Raw genomic sequence first — 18719 nt, forward strand, 5'->3', positions numbered from 1 at the left:
ATGTGAATGGCTCAAACCCCTTTAGTTAAATCACATTTACATAGATCAGTTTTCCCGAAGGACACAAGTTAGCTGAACTTAAGCAATTAAAAAAAAAACAAACCCCAAACTAGAACCTTTTGCTAAAGCCAAAAAACATGGATGAGTTAAAGCATATCAGATGTAATGGTTTGTTTTGAGAAGTGTTTGGTTGGTTGTCTATATGTGTGTGTGTGTGTTTAAGGCAGATAGAAAAACAGAACTTGCAAGATCTTTGGCTGCCAAGGTAGAAACCCAGTATATGGGGTTTAGTTCCACCAAAGTAGTTGATACCATCAGGATCACCGGTGACCCAGGTCAGGGATGTGCTTCTGGCTCTCCATTACATTCCAGAGCCACTGTAGGGGCCGTGGCAGCAGAGGGACTGTGAATGTGGCTGAAAACAAAATTGGACCCAACCCTGGCCTTGGTGTTCCAACCAGAGCAAGTTTCTAGGACCTTGATGTACTACCTCGGGGGCCTCTCCTTGCTTTTCTGCCTTATGGAGAATAAGAATAAACTTTTTGGTCCTAGAACCTCTTCCTTCCTATTGACATTTTCAGTTCTACTTGCCCTTAGCTAAATGTAGCTTCCTATTTCTAAGAAAAGAGCCTGAAGGAGCCTTTTGAAGGCCTCACAGACAGTCTCAGAAGGCTTCATGGGCAGCAAAGAACTCCCAGCAAACTACAAGTTGATGAGTTAAGTGTAAACGGATCAGACACATATGGATTACATTTTTGGGGAAATACACACGGGCTTACAATGTAAAGCGGGGCAGTGGGGGTGGGGTTGGGGTGGAGAAGAGAATGCTTGGAAAAATGTGGTTTGGGTCTTGCCAATTGCAAAATGTTAGAAACAAATAATTTGAGATGTTTTGCCCAACCTAGAGCGCATCTGGATTCACCCTTTCCTTCTATTTACGTGCCATTTTCAGACTCGACGTGCATGCCAGTGCTGGTTTGGGTCGTGGGTGGATTTTTTTGAATGCAGTTCTTTTGAAAGATGATTGCATGTGTAGCTTCTGAGTGTGCAGGATGGAGTGGTGTTGGGAAGAGATGGGCATTTAGAGATATCTTCCCGCCTCTGGGCCTAACTGTCCTAAGCCCCTCTGGTATATTCTACTTGGAGGTTCCAAGTCCAGGCTGTGCTAGTGGGGAAATGTGGCAGCATGAGAAAGTTACTCAACCTCAGTCTCCCCACCTGTAAAGTGGGGAGAATATTACCTACCCCAGGGCACGTGGGGACTGAGATGCTGTATAGTGTGGTGTTAGGAGTATGAACTCTGGAGGAATATTCCTGGGATACCATCGCAGCTCTGACAATTGTGTGAACTTGGGCAACTTCTTCGGCCTCTCTGTACCTCAGTTTCTGTTCACCTGTATGATGGGGAAAATGTTAACACCCACCACATAGACTTTTTTAAGCATTAAAAGAGTTATTCCACGTAAAGAACTTCGCATGGTGCCGGGCACATGGTAAGTGTTTGGCAAATGTTAACAATTGCTATTGTTGCTTATAAATTCTCTTGTTACCTTAAGCCTTGGACATGGTAGAAAATAAGTCAAGTTCACCTAGAGGCTGAGGACAAGGACAATTACAAGGATAAGCACCTTACTCTAGCTGCAGGGGTCTTCTCTGGATTATGTTCCTTTTCTTACTGCTTCAATTTATAGATTAATTCTCTAGTTCTTCCACCCCAGAATAAGAAGCAGGTAAATTTTCCATTGAAACTTAGGCTCATCTTTTTCTCAATTCTAGGGAGGATCCTTTTTTCTCCTCTGCTTTACCACCATCTAGCATCCAGAGTAACCTAATTCAAGAGCCCAACTAAGTCATCCCGGAGTGTGAGGTAACTCCCGGGACACACATGGAAGGAAGTCATGAACTTAGTGTTGTTCTGGTTTAATGCATTGCTTCTCAATCCTTTTCACACTTCAGGATGAACTGGGAGTGTTAAAGAGATAATAGAGGTTTTGAGTGTGGAGCTTGGGGATTAATACATTTAAAACTCTCCAGATGCTTCTAATGTGCAGTGAGGGCTAAGAGCCACTCTGGCTTAAGCATGAAGAGTGGTCATTGTGGGTGCTTCCCCTGGTCATTTCTTTTTTTTTTTTTTTTTTAATTTTTTAATGTTTGTATTTATTTTGAGACAGAGAGAGACAGAGCATGAGCAGGGGAGGGTCAGAGAGAGAGGGAGACACAGAATCCAAAGCAGGCTCCAGGCTCTGAGCTGTCCGCACAGAGCCCGATGCGGGGCTCGAACTCACGGACCATGAGATCACGACCTGAGCCGAAGTCGGACGCTTAACCGACTGAGCCACCCAGGCGCCCCTCCCCTGGTCATTTCTGACCCTCACCTCTTTTAACTCATTGGCCTGTCCTTGGAAGGCCAAACGGGATTTCTGTCGTCCTGACCTTCACTCAGTGGGCAACCTTTCCTCTGGGGCTCTGAACTTGAGGTCTACAGAAGCAAGGCCACTTTGTCTCTGAACCCCGGGCAGGTTTTGGGTCAGTGCTGCCACCCAGGTGGTTGGCATCCCCACTCCCACCCCAGCGCGGCTCTGGGGGTCTTGTCTGAATCCATGCCTTCTTTTTCTGCTAACAAAGAGTGGTGGTGATGGTGATGGTGGTAGCAGCGACGGTCATTTGGAGGTGGTGGAGGTGATGGTGACCATAATGGTGGTGATAATGGTTTGGTGGTGACAAAAGTTCAGTCAAGAAAGCAGAAGCTTGGAGGAAGTATCGATGTTCTGTTCAGAGGAACCACATGGTGAGCCAAACAGAAGTATCTTTGTTTGCATTTGCTGAGGCAATGGCAATAGCTGGTTGGATCAGTTAGCCTTTGGTGAGGAAAGCAGAGCTACTCTGGGTGACATGGAATAAGGGATTTATTATAGAGATTAGACTTCCTCAATGTGGAAGCCAGTGGAAAAGTCTATGCAAGGCTGTTGTCTCTGTGTCTGATGTTGGGCCTAAAGTTTCTACAGGTCAGCAGGACCTGCATGTGGGATGGAAAGTTGGATATGAAGTGGGGGAGAGCAAGAACAGACTGGAACCTGCCTCTCACTCTCACCGCCTCCAATCTTGATAACACAGGTGATCTGCAGGACAAGTGGGTGCCCATCACTGCAGAGCCACACAAGTACCTGGGCCAGGAACCAGAGAAGCTGGAGGAGACCCAGTGGGCAGTGGAGATGCTGTGGGCCCAGCCAGTGTCCACAGCACCCAGGTGAGCCAGCAGGTCTGAGACAGCTTGTGTGGGCTTCTGCTGTGGCTGGTGCCCTAATCAGACCTCCTGAGTGGGGTGGTCACTGCTTCACCCTGCTTTCTAGATCTCATGCAGATTTCTCTTGTTGCCAGCCTGAATTCAGAGCCATACAGGGAAGGAACTCTGGGACATTGTTTAGTTCTTGTGACACGGGACATGGTTACCATGGTGGGGGCCTCACGTAGCTCAGGTGGAGTAAAAGCTTCATCGCCCAGAATGGCCTGTGCATGACACTCACCTTTAACATTTCAAGTGGGGAGAGGCAAGGGTAACCAGACCTGAGCCAAGGGGCAGCTGAAGACTGGACACCAGAGCCCTTTATACTCTCAGGTCAAGGAATAGCCTGGCCATTTCATCTCATCCTCAGAAGCTGGAGTCTTTGGCATCTCCTCTACCCCCTAAGCACTGAAGGCTCACGTCTCGTCCACTAATCCTTGACTTTGCACAGGGGCTGGGTAAGGCTGAAGACACCTGTCCCTCTTTGGGATTCTGGTGTGCCTCTGACCTCGCCCTGGTGTCTCTTTGAATGGCTCTTTTCTTGGTATTGACCCTACTCTCTACTTCTGACGCCTATTCCTGCTAAATCCTCTAGCTGGACCTATAGGTCTCTTTGGTGGCCAAATCCTCAGATGGTGGACAATCCCCTTGGTGACTCCAAAGTGCTCAGGAGTTACAGCCCTGGGAAAGCTTCTACCCTCTTCCTAATACTCTGGCTTCTGAAGGCTTCATTTACCAACAAATAGAATTATCATATAGTTTCTATTCTTGAATTTGAGAATTGCCTTCACCAAAGATGCATTTAGAATTTAACTCAGCCATGTGCTCTCTTATTTTGTCCATCATTGCTCTAACCCATGTGAAATCACGGATGGGTAGCCAGGAATGGAAGCAGCTGGTTTTGAGTTTTGTACTGTGAAATGAGTAGTTTGGGATTTGGTAGTCAGAACTGTATTCGCCCCTCCCTCTTTTTCTCATTTGCTATGCTACCTTGTTTGTGAACATTTTCTCCACCTGCAAGCAATTTACACACATCGTAAACTATGTAACTGTTGTAATCTCTGTAGCTATGACTTGAGACTGGAAAATGACCAGTTGTCATCAGATTTGAAAACTCCTAGAAAAGGTCCTCTCACTTGTGGTCTCATGCCTGATACTTCTCAGATGGTAGACAAGTTGTTAGAATTGTTTGCACCTCAGTTTTCTTGTCCCTGAAGTGAGTGGGTTTGCCTCACATTTCATGCCATGTTCTTTGAAGTCCCCGGCATTGCCAGAGGACTCATTGGGACATTGGAGTTGGGGAACAGGATGGGGTCTAGGCTCCCTTCATCCCTCATTCAACTAGCAAAGAATCACCTATGTCTATTTTATATATTTGGTTTCTGTGATAGATTGGATTATTGGTCAGCTAACAATCACTCCCTGCCCTGTCTTCCTTACAGCAGACTGTACTCTCCTGTCCTACTGACTTTGGGTTTGGCCATGAGATTTACCCTGACCAATGGAATATGAGAGGATGTGACATCGGTAGAGGTTTCAAATGTACTTGCAGGATTCGTCTTGCCTCTTGTGCTCTTTCATTTACTAGGAGAATGTGCCCACAGGTAGTCCCAGTAGAAAGAAAGAGAGAGTTGTGAAGCAGACCCAAACCTGACCATAGCCTGAGTCCCACCTACACTCGTTTATTACCCTCAATCTGCAATCTGTAAGCATGAGAATAAATGTTAAAAGCATTTTGTTTTGGGGAGTGGTTTGTTACACAGCATTATTATAGTCATAGCTAGCATAGCTTACAAATAAGTTTTAATAAATAATCATATCTTTTGGTTTAAAAGAAGTTTGAGTAGCTCTGGCTTTGCTGATTTTTCAGCTCTCCCACCCAGTTCTAACATCCTAAGTTTCTGTCTCTGTATGTATCTAGTAAAGAGAGAGAGGGATAAAGAGTTTTAGAAACAAAAATCTTAAGGGAAGGAAGAAAAGATAAGAGAAAGTAGAAGATTTTCTTTTTTGGGGAAGGGACGCTTATCAGGGAGCAGGGAGCAGAGATGGACAGATCCATAGTTAAAGTGTATTTTATTTCTTTGAATCATCAAGTAAGCAGATTTCACCCCTGGTATTATTTTGCACTGTTGCATTATTTTGTCCACTTCTGTATTCCATTTGCACAACCTCTGAAATTCCAGGAAGAAGGTAAAAGAATAACATTGTACATAGCCCTGGGTTGTGCTGTGTTTATTTCATCATGGACCGTTCACTTGGGCTTAACCTCAAACTGACCTTTCTGACTCCAGAGAAGACAGCAAAGCTTTGTCAACAGATTCAAAATCATACTCTAAAGGAACAGAAATAGCTCACTTCCTCGGCTAGAGATGTTTTCCATTCTCACTTTTCGTGTCTGTGGTCATAGGGAGATCATTTTTAGGAATTCCTAGACAACTTTATTACTGAAGGGCATGCATAGATACCCTGAGGTCTTAGACAACCGGCACCCCACCCTAAACGCTGAATGTATTAGCAGCAGGTTGGAGGGAGGATGAAAGTCTTAGGCTATTTTCAAGCCTATTTTGCTCCAGTGCTTTTCAACATGGCTTCATTTTATTGTTAAAGTTTGAGAACATCTCAAATGTAAATATAAAACTATAGTCCAGGGGCGCCGGGGTGGCTTAGTCGGTTAAGCATCCGACTTCAGCTCAGGTCATGGTCTCGCGGTTCATGAGTTCGAGCCCCACGTCGGGCTCTGTGCCGACAGCTCAGAGCCTGGAGCCTGCTTCACATTCTGGGTCTCCCTCTCTCTCTGCCCCTCCCCTGCTCACGCTCTGTCTCTCTCTGTCTCTCAATAATAAATAAACGTTAAAAAAACAAACACTATAGTCCAAAGCCAAGAATAAGGGATATTTGGATGCCCTCAGTTCGAATGAATAATTAAAAGGTTACCATATCCTCTGCAAGGATGAACGATATTTTGGACCAGATCATTAGAGGATGGTGCTATTTCCCAGAAAGGGTCTTCTGAGGTTTGTGAGGGCAGCATGAGGCAGGCTGGGCTTGTCTATGGCATGGGCTGGGTTTGAGGTCATCTCTGCCATCAGCCTGTGCTCAGGTTGTGTCTTACACTGATGGCCATCTGATTTTGGGTATTGAATGATTCACCTGCTTGTTTGTACTGGATTGAATGCCTTTGAGGACAACAGGAGCTGCTTAATATTTTACAGCCAGAAGTTGGCACTACCTGTGTATAGGAAATTCTGCATGACCCACAATGTCGTGTAGGGAGAAGAGGACTCTAGGAGATTATTTAATTTAGGTTGATTAATGAGTATCTAGCAAAAAAATGTGCCAATAGTTGTATTTATTGAATGCCAGGAGATTTTATAATAAAGACCCTTTTCCGATAACCTCTAAAAAGAATAAAAGAATATATACCCCCCCCCCAAGCTACTAGAAAGGAAAGATGCAATTTAAAGAGACAAAACCAATCTGGATAAAGGCAAGAAAAAAGAGGGGCGCCTGGGTGGCTCAGTCGGTTGAGCGTCCGACTTCGGCTCAGGTCATGATCTCATGGTCCGTGAGTTCGAGCCCCACATCAGGCTCTGTGCTGACCGCTCAGAGCCTGGAGCCTGCTTTGGATTCTGTGTCTCCCTCTCTCTCTGACCCTTCCCCATTCATGCTCTGTCTCTCTCTGTCTCAAAAATAAATAAACGTTAAAAAAAAAAAAAAAGGCAAGAAAAAAGAGAAAAGGAACACAGAACAGTTTGGACAAATAGTAAGGTAGGGTATTTGAATAGAAATGAGCCAGTTATTACATTAAATATTAGCGAACTAAATATTACAATTGAAAGGTAAAGGTTGTCATAGTGAATAAAAAACAAAACTGGAGTCTATGCACCTTGTAAGTGATATACCTTAAAATAAGGTGTATGGCCATGGTCCTTTCTGAAAGCAGCATGGCATGTACCAAGAGTCATAAGTTCATTTATACCCTTTGATCTTATAAGTCATTATAGTTAAGACCTCAGAATGTGGAGTGGGATAGACCTTAGTTCAAATCCCATCTCTGCCCTGCATAAGCTATGTGATCTTGGGCAAGTAGCAATCTTTTGCTTTTTCATCTGTAAAATGAGGGTAATTTGTACTTTTCTCATAAGGATGTTGTAAGGAGTCCATGACAATTTGGGTATAAAGTTCTTAGCACAGAGCCTGGCATGTAGTAACTGCTCAGTAAATGTTAGCTATTATAATCACTGCTGCTGCTGCTGCTACTATTTTTTATTAATGGGTTAGAAGCAGTTTCTAATATCAGGGAAACAATTATATCAGGGAAATAGTAAGCTAAAGACAAATGTAGTATGCATGAAGATGTTTATTGCATCTGCCTATAGCAATAAGAAATTAGAAACAACCTGTCTCATTCATTCATTCATTCATTCATTCATTCATTTCAACAAATATTTACTGAGATCTTATTACATGCTAAACGCTGTTTCCCACTGTTTGGGATATATCAGTGAACAAGACAAAAGTTGCTGCTTTTGTGATGGGGAATGTGTAGCTAAACTGTGGGGCAGTAACCCAATGGAATGTTCTGCAACTGGTAAAAAAAAAAATAGCAGTGAAGGCATAGAAAGTTGTTTGTAGTATGTAAAATCAAAAACCAGACAAGGAAAACAGAGATGCCTTCAAATATGCCTGGGTAGACAGAGACTGAAATGGAGCCTTTGAAAGTACAGATGCCTGTAAGGGTGATGGGATTGTGTTCTTTATTTTCAATAACATATGACATGGTCTTATGAAATTATGAAAAAATATATGTAAGTAACTGAAAAAAGTGAATTGGCACAAAGAAAAACTTCTTATGATTAAGGAATCAAAGTGAGGCTCTAGGCAGAAGAGGAAATTGCCTATGTAACAGGGAAGGGAAGATTGCTCTTTCGAAACAGAAATGACCGTTGTAGCTTCCCTGTGTGCTGGGAACAGAAGATTTCATGCCAGGGAAAGGCAGTTCTTTGTTAAGGAAACCTTATTAAGCCGATGAGTAGAAGAGGCCCCGAAGTCCCTAGAGAGGGGTAGTTCATACTTAAACATGTCTGTATAATAAAGTAACAGAAACTTCAGTTTTCCCTCAGCAGTTTGAGGGTAGAGGGAGAAACAGGGATTTGGAACCTGGAATATGGGGAGAAGATGAGCAAGGAGAGATTCAGCTCGAGAGGGCAAGAGTGGCGGGGATAGAACAGCAACTTTAAGAACACTGATAACTAATATTCAATTTTAAGCTCTTTTCTGTTTTTTTTCCCCACCTTTCCCTAACAGTATGACTATGGGATTGAAAGAGGGGGTAATGTCCTAGGAGGAGAGCACATACAGGTGTTCAGAGGAGAACACAGAGGCAGGAGGCAAGATGGCGACTACAGACCAAGAAGTCTCTGGAAGGGAGAACTTAAGTGTGGGGTAGATAGGAGACCTCAAGTTCCTCCCCCCGCCCCCCAACATGCCCTCCCTTGGGAATCCTGAGGAGAGTACTGTATTCCCATGGGATGTGGGCTCAGGACATTTTGTTTGGTTATTAAAAGAAGGCTGGTGCCATAGGACATTCAGAATTCACATACACAAGGTGATCCTAGCATCCTGTTCAGAGGCTATTTTTCCCATACTAACCCTTCTTAAAGCCTCAAAATACTTCATTGCCACCACTACCAATATAATCTTTTGCAAACAGACACCCTTCTACCTAGGAATCTTGCTATTAAAAAAAATGTTTATTTATTTATTTTGAGAGAGAGAGAGAGGGTGGAGGGAGGGACAGAGAGAGGGAAAGAGAGAATCCTAAGCAGACTCAGCCATCAGCACCGAGCCCGACGCAGGGCTTGAACCCATGAACCGTGAGATCAGGACCTGAGCCGAAACCAAGAGTCGGACGCCCAACCGTCTGAGCCACCCAGGCGCCCCAGGAGGCCTGTTATTTTAGGTGCAGCAAGGTCTGGGAGCAGTTCTGCCTCTCCATGAAGGCCTTAGGGAGGATGAGTTTGTCAGATCATTTTGTTACATGGGCAGGAGGTTGGGCAGGTTTTGATGGGTGGTGGGCTGAGGAGAGAAGGGAACAGCAAGCAGACATGAATAAGTGTGAACCTGGGGCACTGAGGCTGATCGCTTGTGGAGGTTGGTGGTGGTGGTGGTGGAAAGGGGAAGCCGCATGAAGTCTCCTGGGACAAGGAGGGGACTGGTATCTAGACCCTGACTCCTGCTCCCAGGGAACCCTGTGACAACAGTCCTTTTAAGGATGGTGCTCAACTCAAAGGCTTCTAGAATAGCAACCCTGTGTGGCCTTGGTGTATCAAGGTGTGGGTGGGTGGGAACCATCTGTCCCAGGTGCAGACCATAGGGGGAGGGGAGGGGAGTGCATTGTCTGTGGAGAATTTAAAAACAGTAATAAAGCATACGGATTGTTGCTATCATCAGGTGCCAGCAGTTCACTGTAGAGTGATAAAATGCCTCTCCCTGCTGGGACAGCCTTTTCAGGTCGTCCCTGTCCTCTGGCCCTCTGCCGCTGGGGGATGGAGAACAGCAGAGGTGGGGAGTCCAAAAAGAGGCACGTGCAGGAAAGAAACCCAAATTCCTCAAACTGGTAAATAAGAGGATTTCAGGACTGAACTTGAAAAACATGAGCCTGGCCAAGGGCGGGGAAAGAATATCCTCAGAAGGCGGCAGCTGAGCAAAGGTTAAGCAAACATCGGTGCCAAGCCAGTGGCGGCTTGGTAAATAGGCGACTCACATCCTCTGCAAGCTCTCAAGATTAGTGTCTTTTCAGAGAAAAGAAAAGACCTGATCTCATCTGTGGCAGGGAGAGAGGGCCAGCGCCTCTTTTGTGAAAGATAAAGGCTCCAGCAAGATCTCGAGAGACTGTTCTAAGAAAAACTGGAGAAGATGCACTTGGCCATCCTGTAGACCCCGGGACATTCCACAGGGGTGGGAGGAAGCCCAGATCTCTTCTAAATTGAGGTGTATATCGGAACAGGGTGGCGGGGGTACAATACACAGTAAGTACACTGACACGTCCCAGAGTGAGGTCCCCACCAGCAGCATCGGCATCACCTGGAAATTGGTTAGAAACGCAAATTCTCAGATCCCACCATGACCTACCTGCCGAATTAGAGACTTGGAGGCTGGCGCCAGCAGTCTGTTTTTAAATAAGCCCTCCTGGTGATTCTGATGCCCACTGAGTTTTGAGAACCACAGGTTGGGAACTGACTCTGGGGTTTGACTCCCTCTGGGAGGTAGTGGCAGCTCCCCACTCGGCCCTCTCCCCCATTCTAGGTCCCTGGGGCTGTGGGAAGGATGAGTGATATAACAGCACTAATGAAGAAGACGCAGGTCAGTTTGTGAACGTTAATTTGTGAACATTAGTTAGCTCCTGGGTTTGTATTGTGAAAGATTCCAAGGAAAGACAATTCTGTTCTGGTGCCTCATTTTTTTTTTTTTTTTTCAACGTTTTTTATTTATTTTTGGGACAGAGAGAGACAGAGCATGAACGGGGGAGGGGCAGAGAGAGAGGGAGACACAGAATCGGAAACAGGCTCCAGGCTCTGAGCCATCAGCCCAGAGCCTGACACGGGGCTCGAACTCACGGACCGCGAGATCGTGACCTGGCTGAAGTCGGACGCTTAACCGACTGCGCCACCCAGGCGCCCCTCATCCTCATTCTTTTTAATCTAATGGTCTAACTCAATCCATATTATTTGGGCAAGTTCTTCCAATTGTCTAACCTAACCTAAATCTTTCCTACTGTACATACAAATCTAAATTTGTGGTAATGTGTCGTAGCAGCCATGGGAAAGTAATAAATGAGGCTCTGGGCCTGTAGCTGGGCCAAGGCTATGCATCTGTCCCCAACTCCAAGAACGGTCCTGCAGTCTCTGTACCCGAGGTATTAGGTTGGGATGTGAGGCTTTCTTTGAGAAACTGGCTGCACTGAATCTCTGGAAGTCCTGGATTGGGTGTGGTGGGAAGTCTGGATCCAGGGGCACTTTCAAGGACGCTCTCGGGGTAGCACTGATAGCTGGGGTATCAATATGGCAGGTGGTGTGGAGAGGCACAGCTCTGGTGGGATTTTCTAGGTCTTCCCAGGAACAAGTCAGGCAGGAGGGGCTCCAACTCCCATTTGGATTCGTTTGAAATGTTCCATCTCTCTTGGGTCTTGAATATCCCTTGCTGCCATGGAGACAGCGCAGGTCTTAGACTTGGTTCTGTCCTAGCCAGATCACTTCATGTTGGTGCAACCTCAGGCAAATTATGTAACTTCTCCTTTCTTCCACTTCCTCATTTAGAAAATGCACTTTGCCATGTTGTTATAAAGCGGGCTGTTACAAAGTATAAATAAGACAATAATATAAAGCGCCTGGCACATCATGGGACAGTGAATCTTTCTGCAGAAGGACAATTGTGGCATTCTCTCCAGCTTGGTGAATGGTGGTAGAACCAAGTGTGAGTACGTTTCGGCTGGCTTATGTGGGAACCATGGTTAGTCAGAGATTTGGAGCTGCTGGGAGTGCAACCAAGCAGGCAGTCTATTCCTTTGTCCCTTTGAAATAAGATCTACAGCTGGTTTGTTCCTCTAGGTTTTAGGGAAAGGATGTGAGAGAGGAGCTTTGTGAGCCCTGAAAACACATACACCATCACCCTGGCCAATGACTCCATGGAACAGGCATCTTTCTTTCTCCTACTAGCCCCCTGGAAGAGCACTGCCTGGGCCTCCGCATGCCTGGTCTTCCTGACATTTGTATCCTTCCATAGTCAAAGGGCTTTTATGGGGTCTGGGAAGCAGAAGACCTAGCGTCCAAACTTGACCCTGGGCTGCTTTTTCATATCTACCACTCTCGAATGAACTCACCATGGCAGGAGTCTGCTCCTCAGCCACACTTAAGTTAAAAGAGAATGACTTGGGAAGGCAGTTCTGGAAAGGCAGAAATGCCAAGTGAGCCTGCATTTGGCTTCCACCTCCTAGCCACTCCTGCGGCAAGCCCGTGATCTCAGGGTGCTCAACGCCCTTCAATCTGGACCCTGACTCATTGGACTCCCATCCCAATGTGCTCTTGGGTTAGCGAGAGTTTACAATAGACCTTTAAGGATCCAGAGGATGATTCTCTAGAACTTTCTGACTCCGTAAATTTGAGAATAAAATGAGAATAAGAAAATGTATACAGTCTTGATTTACTCTTAATTCATATTTCCACAGAGAGTTAAATGTTCCTGTGCTTGCCCTCACCTTGCTTGTTAATTGTAGTTAACCACTTTTCCAAATTTCCCTGAAGTTTAATCTCTCACTTGATGGCATTTTTCACATAGAAACAAATTTTTATTTATTTATTTATTTATTTATTTATTTATTTATTTATTTTTTCTTTCAACGTTTTTATTTATTTTTGGGACAGAGAGAGACAGAGCATGAACGGGGGAGGGGCAGAGAGAGAGGGAGACACAGAATCAGAAACAGGCTCCAGGCTCTGAGCCATCAGCCCAGAGCCCGACGCGGGGCTCGAACTCACGGACCGCAAGATTGTGACCTGGCTGAAGTCGGACGCTTAACCGACTGCGCCACCCAGGCGCCCCAGAAACAAATTTTTAAAAGTCGCCTGCCAGAGTTACTTTGCACCATTGTCTTCAGCTAGAAGAGGTCAGTGCAGCTGAGTCCAACCATGGTCACTGATCAGCTGTCAGGGCTTTTTTCCAGCTTCAGATTGGTACCTTAACCAAGTTACAAATGGCTACATCCCCTAGGACTTTGGAGTTGTATCATACTGGGAGTTTATGTTTTAAATTCATTTATTATTATTATTATTAATTGTTTATTATTTTTGTTTTAGGGAGAGAGAGCTCACAGGGGGAGGGGCAGAGAGAGAGAGAGACAGAGGGACAGTGTCAAGCTGGCTCCACGCACAGCATGGAACCCAATGCAGGACTCAATCCCATGACCCTGGGGTCACGACCTGAGCTGAAATCAAGAGTCAGATGCTCAACTTACTGAAACACCCAGGTGCTCATTAAGCTCGCATTTAAACCGTGAGTTTAAATGAAATGAAACTGGTATTCTGAAATGCCAAGGCCCTATCCCCTCTCTACACCCCACATAACCACTTAGGTCTTCATTAGCTAGAGCTAGGTGCCATCTGACTGCGCTAATGCAAGCTAATCCACCTGAGGGTGTTTGCCCAATAATCAAAATGAATTTTAATTTGCTAAAGGATCAAATGTGAATGTGGTTTTTGTTTTGAATTGTTATTTGGAGGGATTGTTTTTATTCCACATTTGTATACTTTGTATACTCTTCAGGTTATGATTTTTAAAATAAAAAACCTGTTGAATTGAAGTATAGTTGACATGTAATATGAAACTATTTTCAGGTGTACAAAATAGTGATTCTATATATACATTACAAAATGCTCACCACGATGCGCATATAACGATATATTTGACTACATTCCTTATGCTGTACTTTTCATCCCCATGACATTTATTTTGTAACTGGAAGTTTGTATCTCTTAATTCCCTTCACTCATTTTGCTCATCCCTTCACTGCCCTCCCCTTTGGTAACCATCAGTTTTTTCTCTGTGTTTATGAGTCTGTTTCTGTCTTTGTTGTTTTTGTTTGTTTTGTGTTTTAGTTGCCACATATAAGTGAAATTGTATAGTACTTGTCTTTCTATGTGTGGCTTATTTTACTTATTATAATACCCTCTAGGTCTGTCCATGTTGTTACAAATGGCAAGATTTGCATGGTTGAATAATATCCCATTGTAAATGTATACCACATTTTCTTTCACCTATCAATGGACACTTGGGCTACTTCCATAAATTGGCCATTGTAAATAATGCTGCAATATACAAGGTGTACATCTATCTTTCTGCATTAGTGCTTTTGTTTTCTTTGGTAAATACCCAGCAGTGGAATTGTGTGGTGCTTCTATTTTTAGTTTTTTGAGTAACATCCATGGTGTTTTCCATAGTGGCTGCATCAATTTGCATTCCCACCAACAGTGCATGACGGTTCCCTTTTCTCCATATCCTCGCCAACACTTATCATTTCTTGTTTTTTTGATACTACCCATTCTGACAGATTTGAGATGATATCTCATTGTGGTTTTGATTTGCATTTCCCTGATGATTAGGGATGTTGAGCACCTTTTCATGTGTCTGTTGGCCATCTGTATGCCTTCTATGGAAAAATGCCTTCTGCCCATTTTAACTAGATTATTTGCTTTTCTGGTGTTGAGTTGTGTTGTGTTCTTTATGTATTTTGGATATTGACTCCTTATCAGATATGCCATTTGTAAGTGTCTTCTGGGTTGCCTTTTTGTCTTGTTGATGATTTCTTTTGCTATGCAAAACTTTTTAGTGTGATGTAGGTTTTTGAAAAGAACAGCAATGACCATTAGGCAAAGAATTCCACCTGTGCACTAGGAGTAAGAAATGAAAGAAAATTATTTTCATGTAGACTTGAAGCATTCCGAAGATTTTTATTAGCTCATAAATTAACATTTGTTAGTAATAAGTATCAATTATTAACTATATTAATTTCTAAGAAGATGTAATATTAGTTTTTTTGTACCAGGAATGGTTATAGGTACTGGAGTGACAATATCAGGTCTTTCTGTTTATGTCTCTAGGTGTTACTTCCTCACCATTAATACAAATATATCATGCAGTTCAATGATGCTTACAGAGCTTTGAACAGGTATCATATTAATTTTTCTTGAAATCAGTGGCTCTAAATTGGGGCGATTTAGCTCCCCAGGGGACATTTGGGCAGTGTCTGGAGAACCAAACTAGAAGCTACTGGCATCTCCTGGGTGGAGGCCAGAGATGCTGCAACGCATTTTATAATGCATCCCCTCTTACGTCCACATGAAAGATTATCAAGAATTATCCGCACAAAAATGTCCGTAATGCTGAAGTTGAGAATCCCTGCTATAAAGCACAGATTCTTTACTTTTGAGAGCTAATGTATAATGAGAAATGTTACTGATATGAATGTGTCGAATTTGGGCCCCAGGAGGCAGGAACCTTCAACATTCTGAAATCTGGCTTGTATGTAACTACACCACCAAACGCTAAAACACTGCCCTGTGTCTGTAAATGATACTTATGGTCATTTGCTGGAATTTTAAAAAGAGTAAAAAAAAAAAAATTGATTCTGATTTTTCCCCTGATTAGGTGTGTGACCTGGGTTTGTCACTTAAACGCCCTGGGCCTCAGTTTCCTCATATAAAATGGAAAGTTTACAACACAGGATCTGTAAGGTGCTGTTCAGTTTTTATATTCTGTGCCTATAAAAGCGAATGAAACACTCAAATGTTGCCCTTCCTGTCCTCTGGGTGCTTATAACCCAGGCCCCCTGGTCTGCTGATCCTTCAAATCAGGGTGACTTTCCTTTTCCCTTCGCTCATTAACTGATCAATTTCTGGGCCCATTTTTATAAAAATGTTACAGTCCTAAGGCCCCGGGGTTTCAAATAGCTCCTGGTAAGTTAGAACTCAATAAATATTTCATAGTTAAACCCAAAATAGCAACCTGGCTCCTCCCTAGTATTAAACAGATTGAAAAAGTCTCCACAGTGGGAAGTGGTGGGAAAAGAATATCTCAGCAATTGAAGACATATGTGGAGAGGGCGGTTTTATCCTCCTGGCTGTATCAAAGAGGCAGACTCCTAAAGCGTATTCAAGAATGACCTGCCAATAACAGCACTTTGTCCAGACAAATGCAAGGCCTGTAGTCAAGAGGTAAGGCATATGTATATGTTTGCACTTTGGGAAGGAGAGGCTATAGGTTCCCAGTCCTTGTTATTATGGCTCTGTCGAAATAAGCACATTAATAAATCAGAACTTAGTAATAAGCATTGTATAAATAAGTTTAATAACCCTCTCTGACTTGAATCCAACTATCAAGACTACAAACAGTTGGTTGAAACCTGTCCCTTCTGTGAAAGATAAACTTGGTAGAATAGAAATATCCTTCTGAGAAATTACAAGCCTTCTCACTGACAACTAGCCACTGGAGACATTAATCTAAAAACCAAAAAATTTGGAGCACCTGGGTGGCTCAGTTGGTTAAGTGACTCTTAATCTTGTCTTAGGTCACGATCTCGTGGTTTGTGGGTTTGAGCCCTGCATCGGGCTCTGTGCTGACAACACAGTGCTTGCTTGGGATTCTCTCTCTCTCCCCTCTCCCTCTCTGCTCCCCGCCCCCTCTCAAAATAAATAAATAAACTTAAAAAGAAAACCAAAAAAGAACCCCCAAATTGCTACCTTTGTCCATAGTAATCTTTTATTCTATTATGGATTTGCTAATAGTTGGTTAGCTCTGGCACTTAATAATAATCCAAGGTGGACAGAGAAGTTGTGAGCCACCGGCTAGAAGGGGAGGAAGATTTGGAAATTACTGGCTTGGGCTTGCTTCCATAGTTTCTTGGCCATCCAGGAGCCCATTTGCCTGGCCATCAGATTGGTCTGGGCAGTCTTCCTCCAATCTGGCCCATTCTGCAGAACTTTAAGGCAAAGCTGGCACTTGGAAACCCCAGTTTTATGAATGTCTCAGTTACGGATTTCTGGTCTTAATTACGGGGTTGGAGAAGTGATGTGTGCTTTCTAAGATTAGCTTTTACACCAGCTACTGTAACTGGCTAGGCTCTTGCAGAAGCAGCCTGGCAGCTGGAGAGAAATGGCTTTATGTAATGGGGCAAAGAGTCATCGGCATGCTTGGGGGAAGCCTTTTACAGAAACTCTTTTTGCTCTGTGGTTTATGTGTGCTGGCTGAGGATTTTTACTTGGAAAGGAAAAAGGTAAATAAATGATAGTAGTGGGTCAGTTATATTTTTAAAAGTTTGGAAGTTAATGATTTCATGACCATTCTGAGAACCATTACAGTACAGGATCTGTTTCAAACAGATGTTTCTTTCATCCAGCACGTATTATTGAGGACTGGTGATTGTCTTCGTGCAAAGGGGATACAGTCAGTGGGGAACTGCATAAGTCCTTGCCCTCAGGGGTCCTGCAGTCTTCGTCTTTGCCCACTCGTTCTCACCCCTCTTGAATGACTGCTATACAGTTTTTAGTTTGGGCACTTGGATCATCTCTTTTGCCACAGTAATGTAACAAACCACCCAAAACTCAGTGACCGAAAAGAAAAGAGTTGGTCTTGATTAAGCCTATACATTTGCAGGATGGCAGTTCAGGCTAGGCTTGTCCGGGCAGTTCTGGTCTTCCTTGGGCGCACTAATAGCATACTCGCACCGGGTGGTGATCTAAGATGGACTCAGCCACAAGATCCTTCCGGTCTCAGCCAAGTTCACGCATATAAAAGACTGACAGTTGATTGGTTGTTGGCCTGGAGCGGATATGTGTGTGTGTTTATTAGGGGAGGGGGGGCGAAGGAGGCTGTTATCGGGTCATGTGCTTCTCCTCCTCCAATGGGCTACCCCGGGGATGTCCTCCAATCACAGCCGAGCAAGCCCTTGAGGGCTTCTGTTTAAGCTTTGGCTTGTGTCAAAGCTCTGCCTGAGACTTAAAGCAATCAGGAACTGAGTGAAGGAATGGGGATCAGTGGAGCTGGATCTTTTCTTTTAATGTGAGTAACGGAGAAATATTAAAAATAATATGAGAACAGGGTATGAAAGTTGAAAGTGACCGTGGAGTTAAATAACGTAAGTGCTTTTATTGAAACACTAGTGTCTGTGGGTGGATGGAAATGCAGTGGTGTGGGGGTTCAGCTGGCTCCAGAACAATTTTCATTAAACAGAGCCCCCCCCCCCCCCAATTCCCTGTGCCTCCAGTTCAGTCCCTTGGTGGGCCCAAAGGCTTTTTTCTTTTCTGTGACTTTTTGCACACGTAATGTCATACAGCTACCGTGTAAATGTGTCCTTCTTTGTAAGAAGGACCAAATCAGTAAGTGTGGATAAGATGAACTGGTGAGCATCTCCTCCAAACACAGGAAGAACACTTTTTTTTTTTCAATATATGAAGTTTATTGTCAAATTGGTTTCCATACAACACCCAGTACTCATCCCAAAAGGTGCCCTCCTCAATACCCATCACCCACCCTCCCCTTCCTCCCACCCCCCCTCCCTCCCACCCCCCATCAACCCTCAGTTTGCTCTCAGTTTTTAAGAGTCTCTTATGCTTTGGCTCTCTTCCACTCTAACCTCTTTTTATTTTATTTATTTATTTTTTTTTTAATTTTTTTTTCAACGTGTATTTATTTTTGGGACAGAGAGAGATAGAGCATGAACGGGGGAGGGGCAGAGAGAGAGGGAGACACAGAATCAGAAACAGGCTCCAGGCTCCGAGCCATCAGCCCAGAGCCCGACGCGGGGCTCGAACTCACGGACCGCGAGATCGTGACCTGGCTGAAGTCGGACGCCCAACCGACTGCGCCACCCAGGCGCCCCTAACCT

The 18719-nt window shown here is 44.2% G+C and overlaps 1 long non-coding RNA gene across 4 annotated transcripts in view; it reads left to right on the plus strand.

Annotated features, from left to right (window-relative positions):
- The window catches only part of LOC121043711 (uncharacterized), an 83885-nt gene that overhangs the window by 17089 nt on the left and 48077 nt on the right, over positions 1 to 18719 (plus strand). For 3 of the 4 annotated variants that reach the window (XR_005796989.1, XR_005796991.1, XR_005796992.1), the window contains 2 exons: positions 1777 to 1867; positions 3115 to 3247. This is a non-coding gene — a long non-coding RNA (uncharacterized LOC121043711). The remainder of the gene's footprint in view (positions 1 to 1776; positions 1868 to 3114; positions 3248 to 18719) is intronic. The other variant, XR_005796995.1, reaches the window with a different exon arrangement.

The sequence above is a fragment of the Herpailurus yagouaroundi genome, unplaced genomic scaffold (genome assembly GCF_014898765.1).
Source record: "Herpailurus yagouaroundi ecotype Mexico unplaced genomic scaffold, PumYag 29, whole genome shotgun sequence".
Taxonomy (NCBI): domain Eukaryota; kingdom Metazoa; phylum Chordata; class Mammalia; order Carnivora; family Felidae; genus Herpailurus; species Herpailurus yagouaroundi.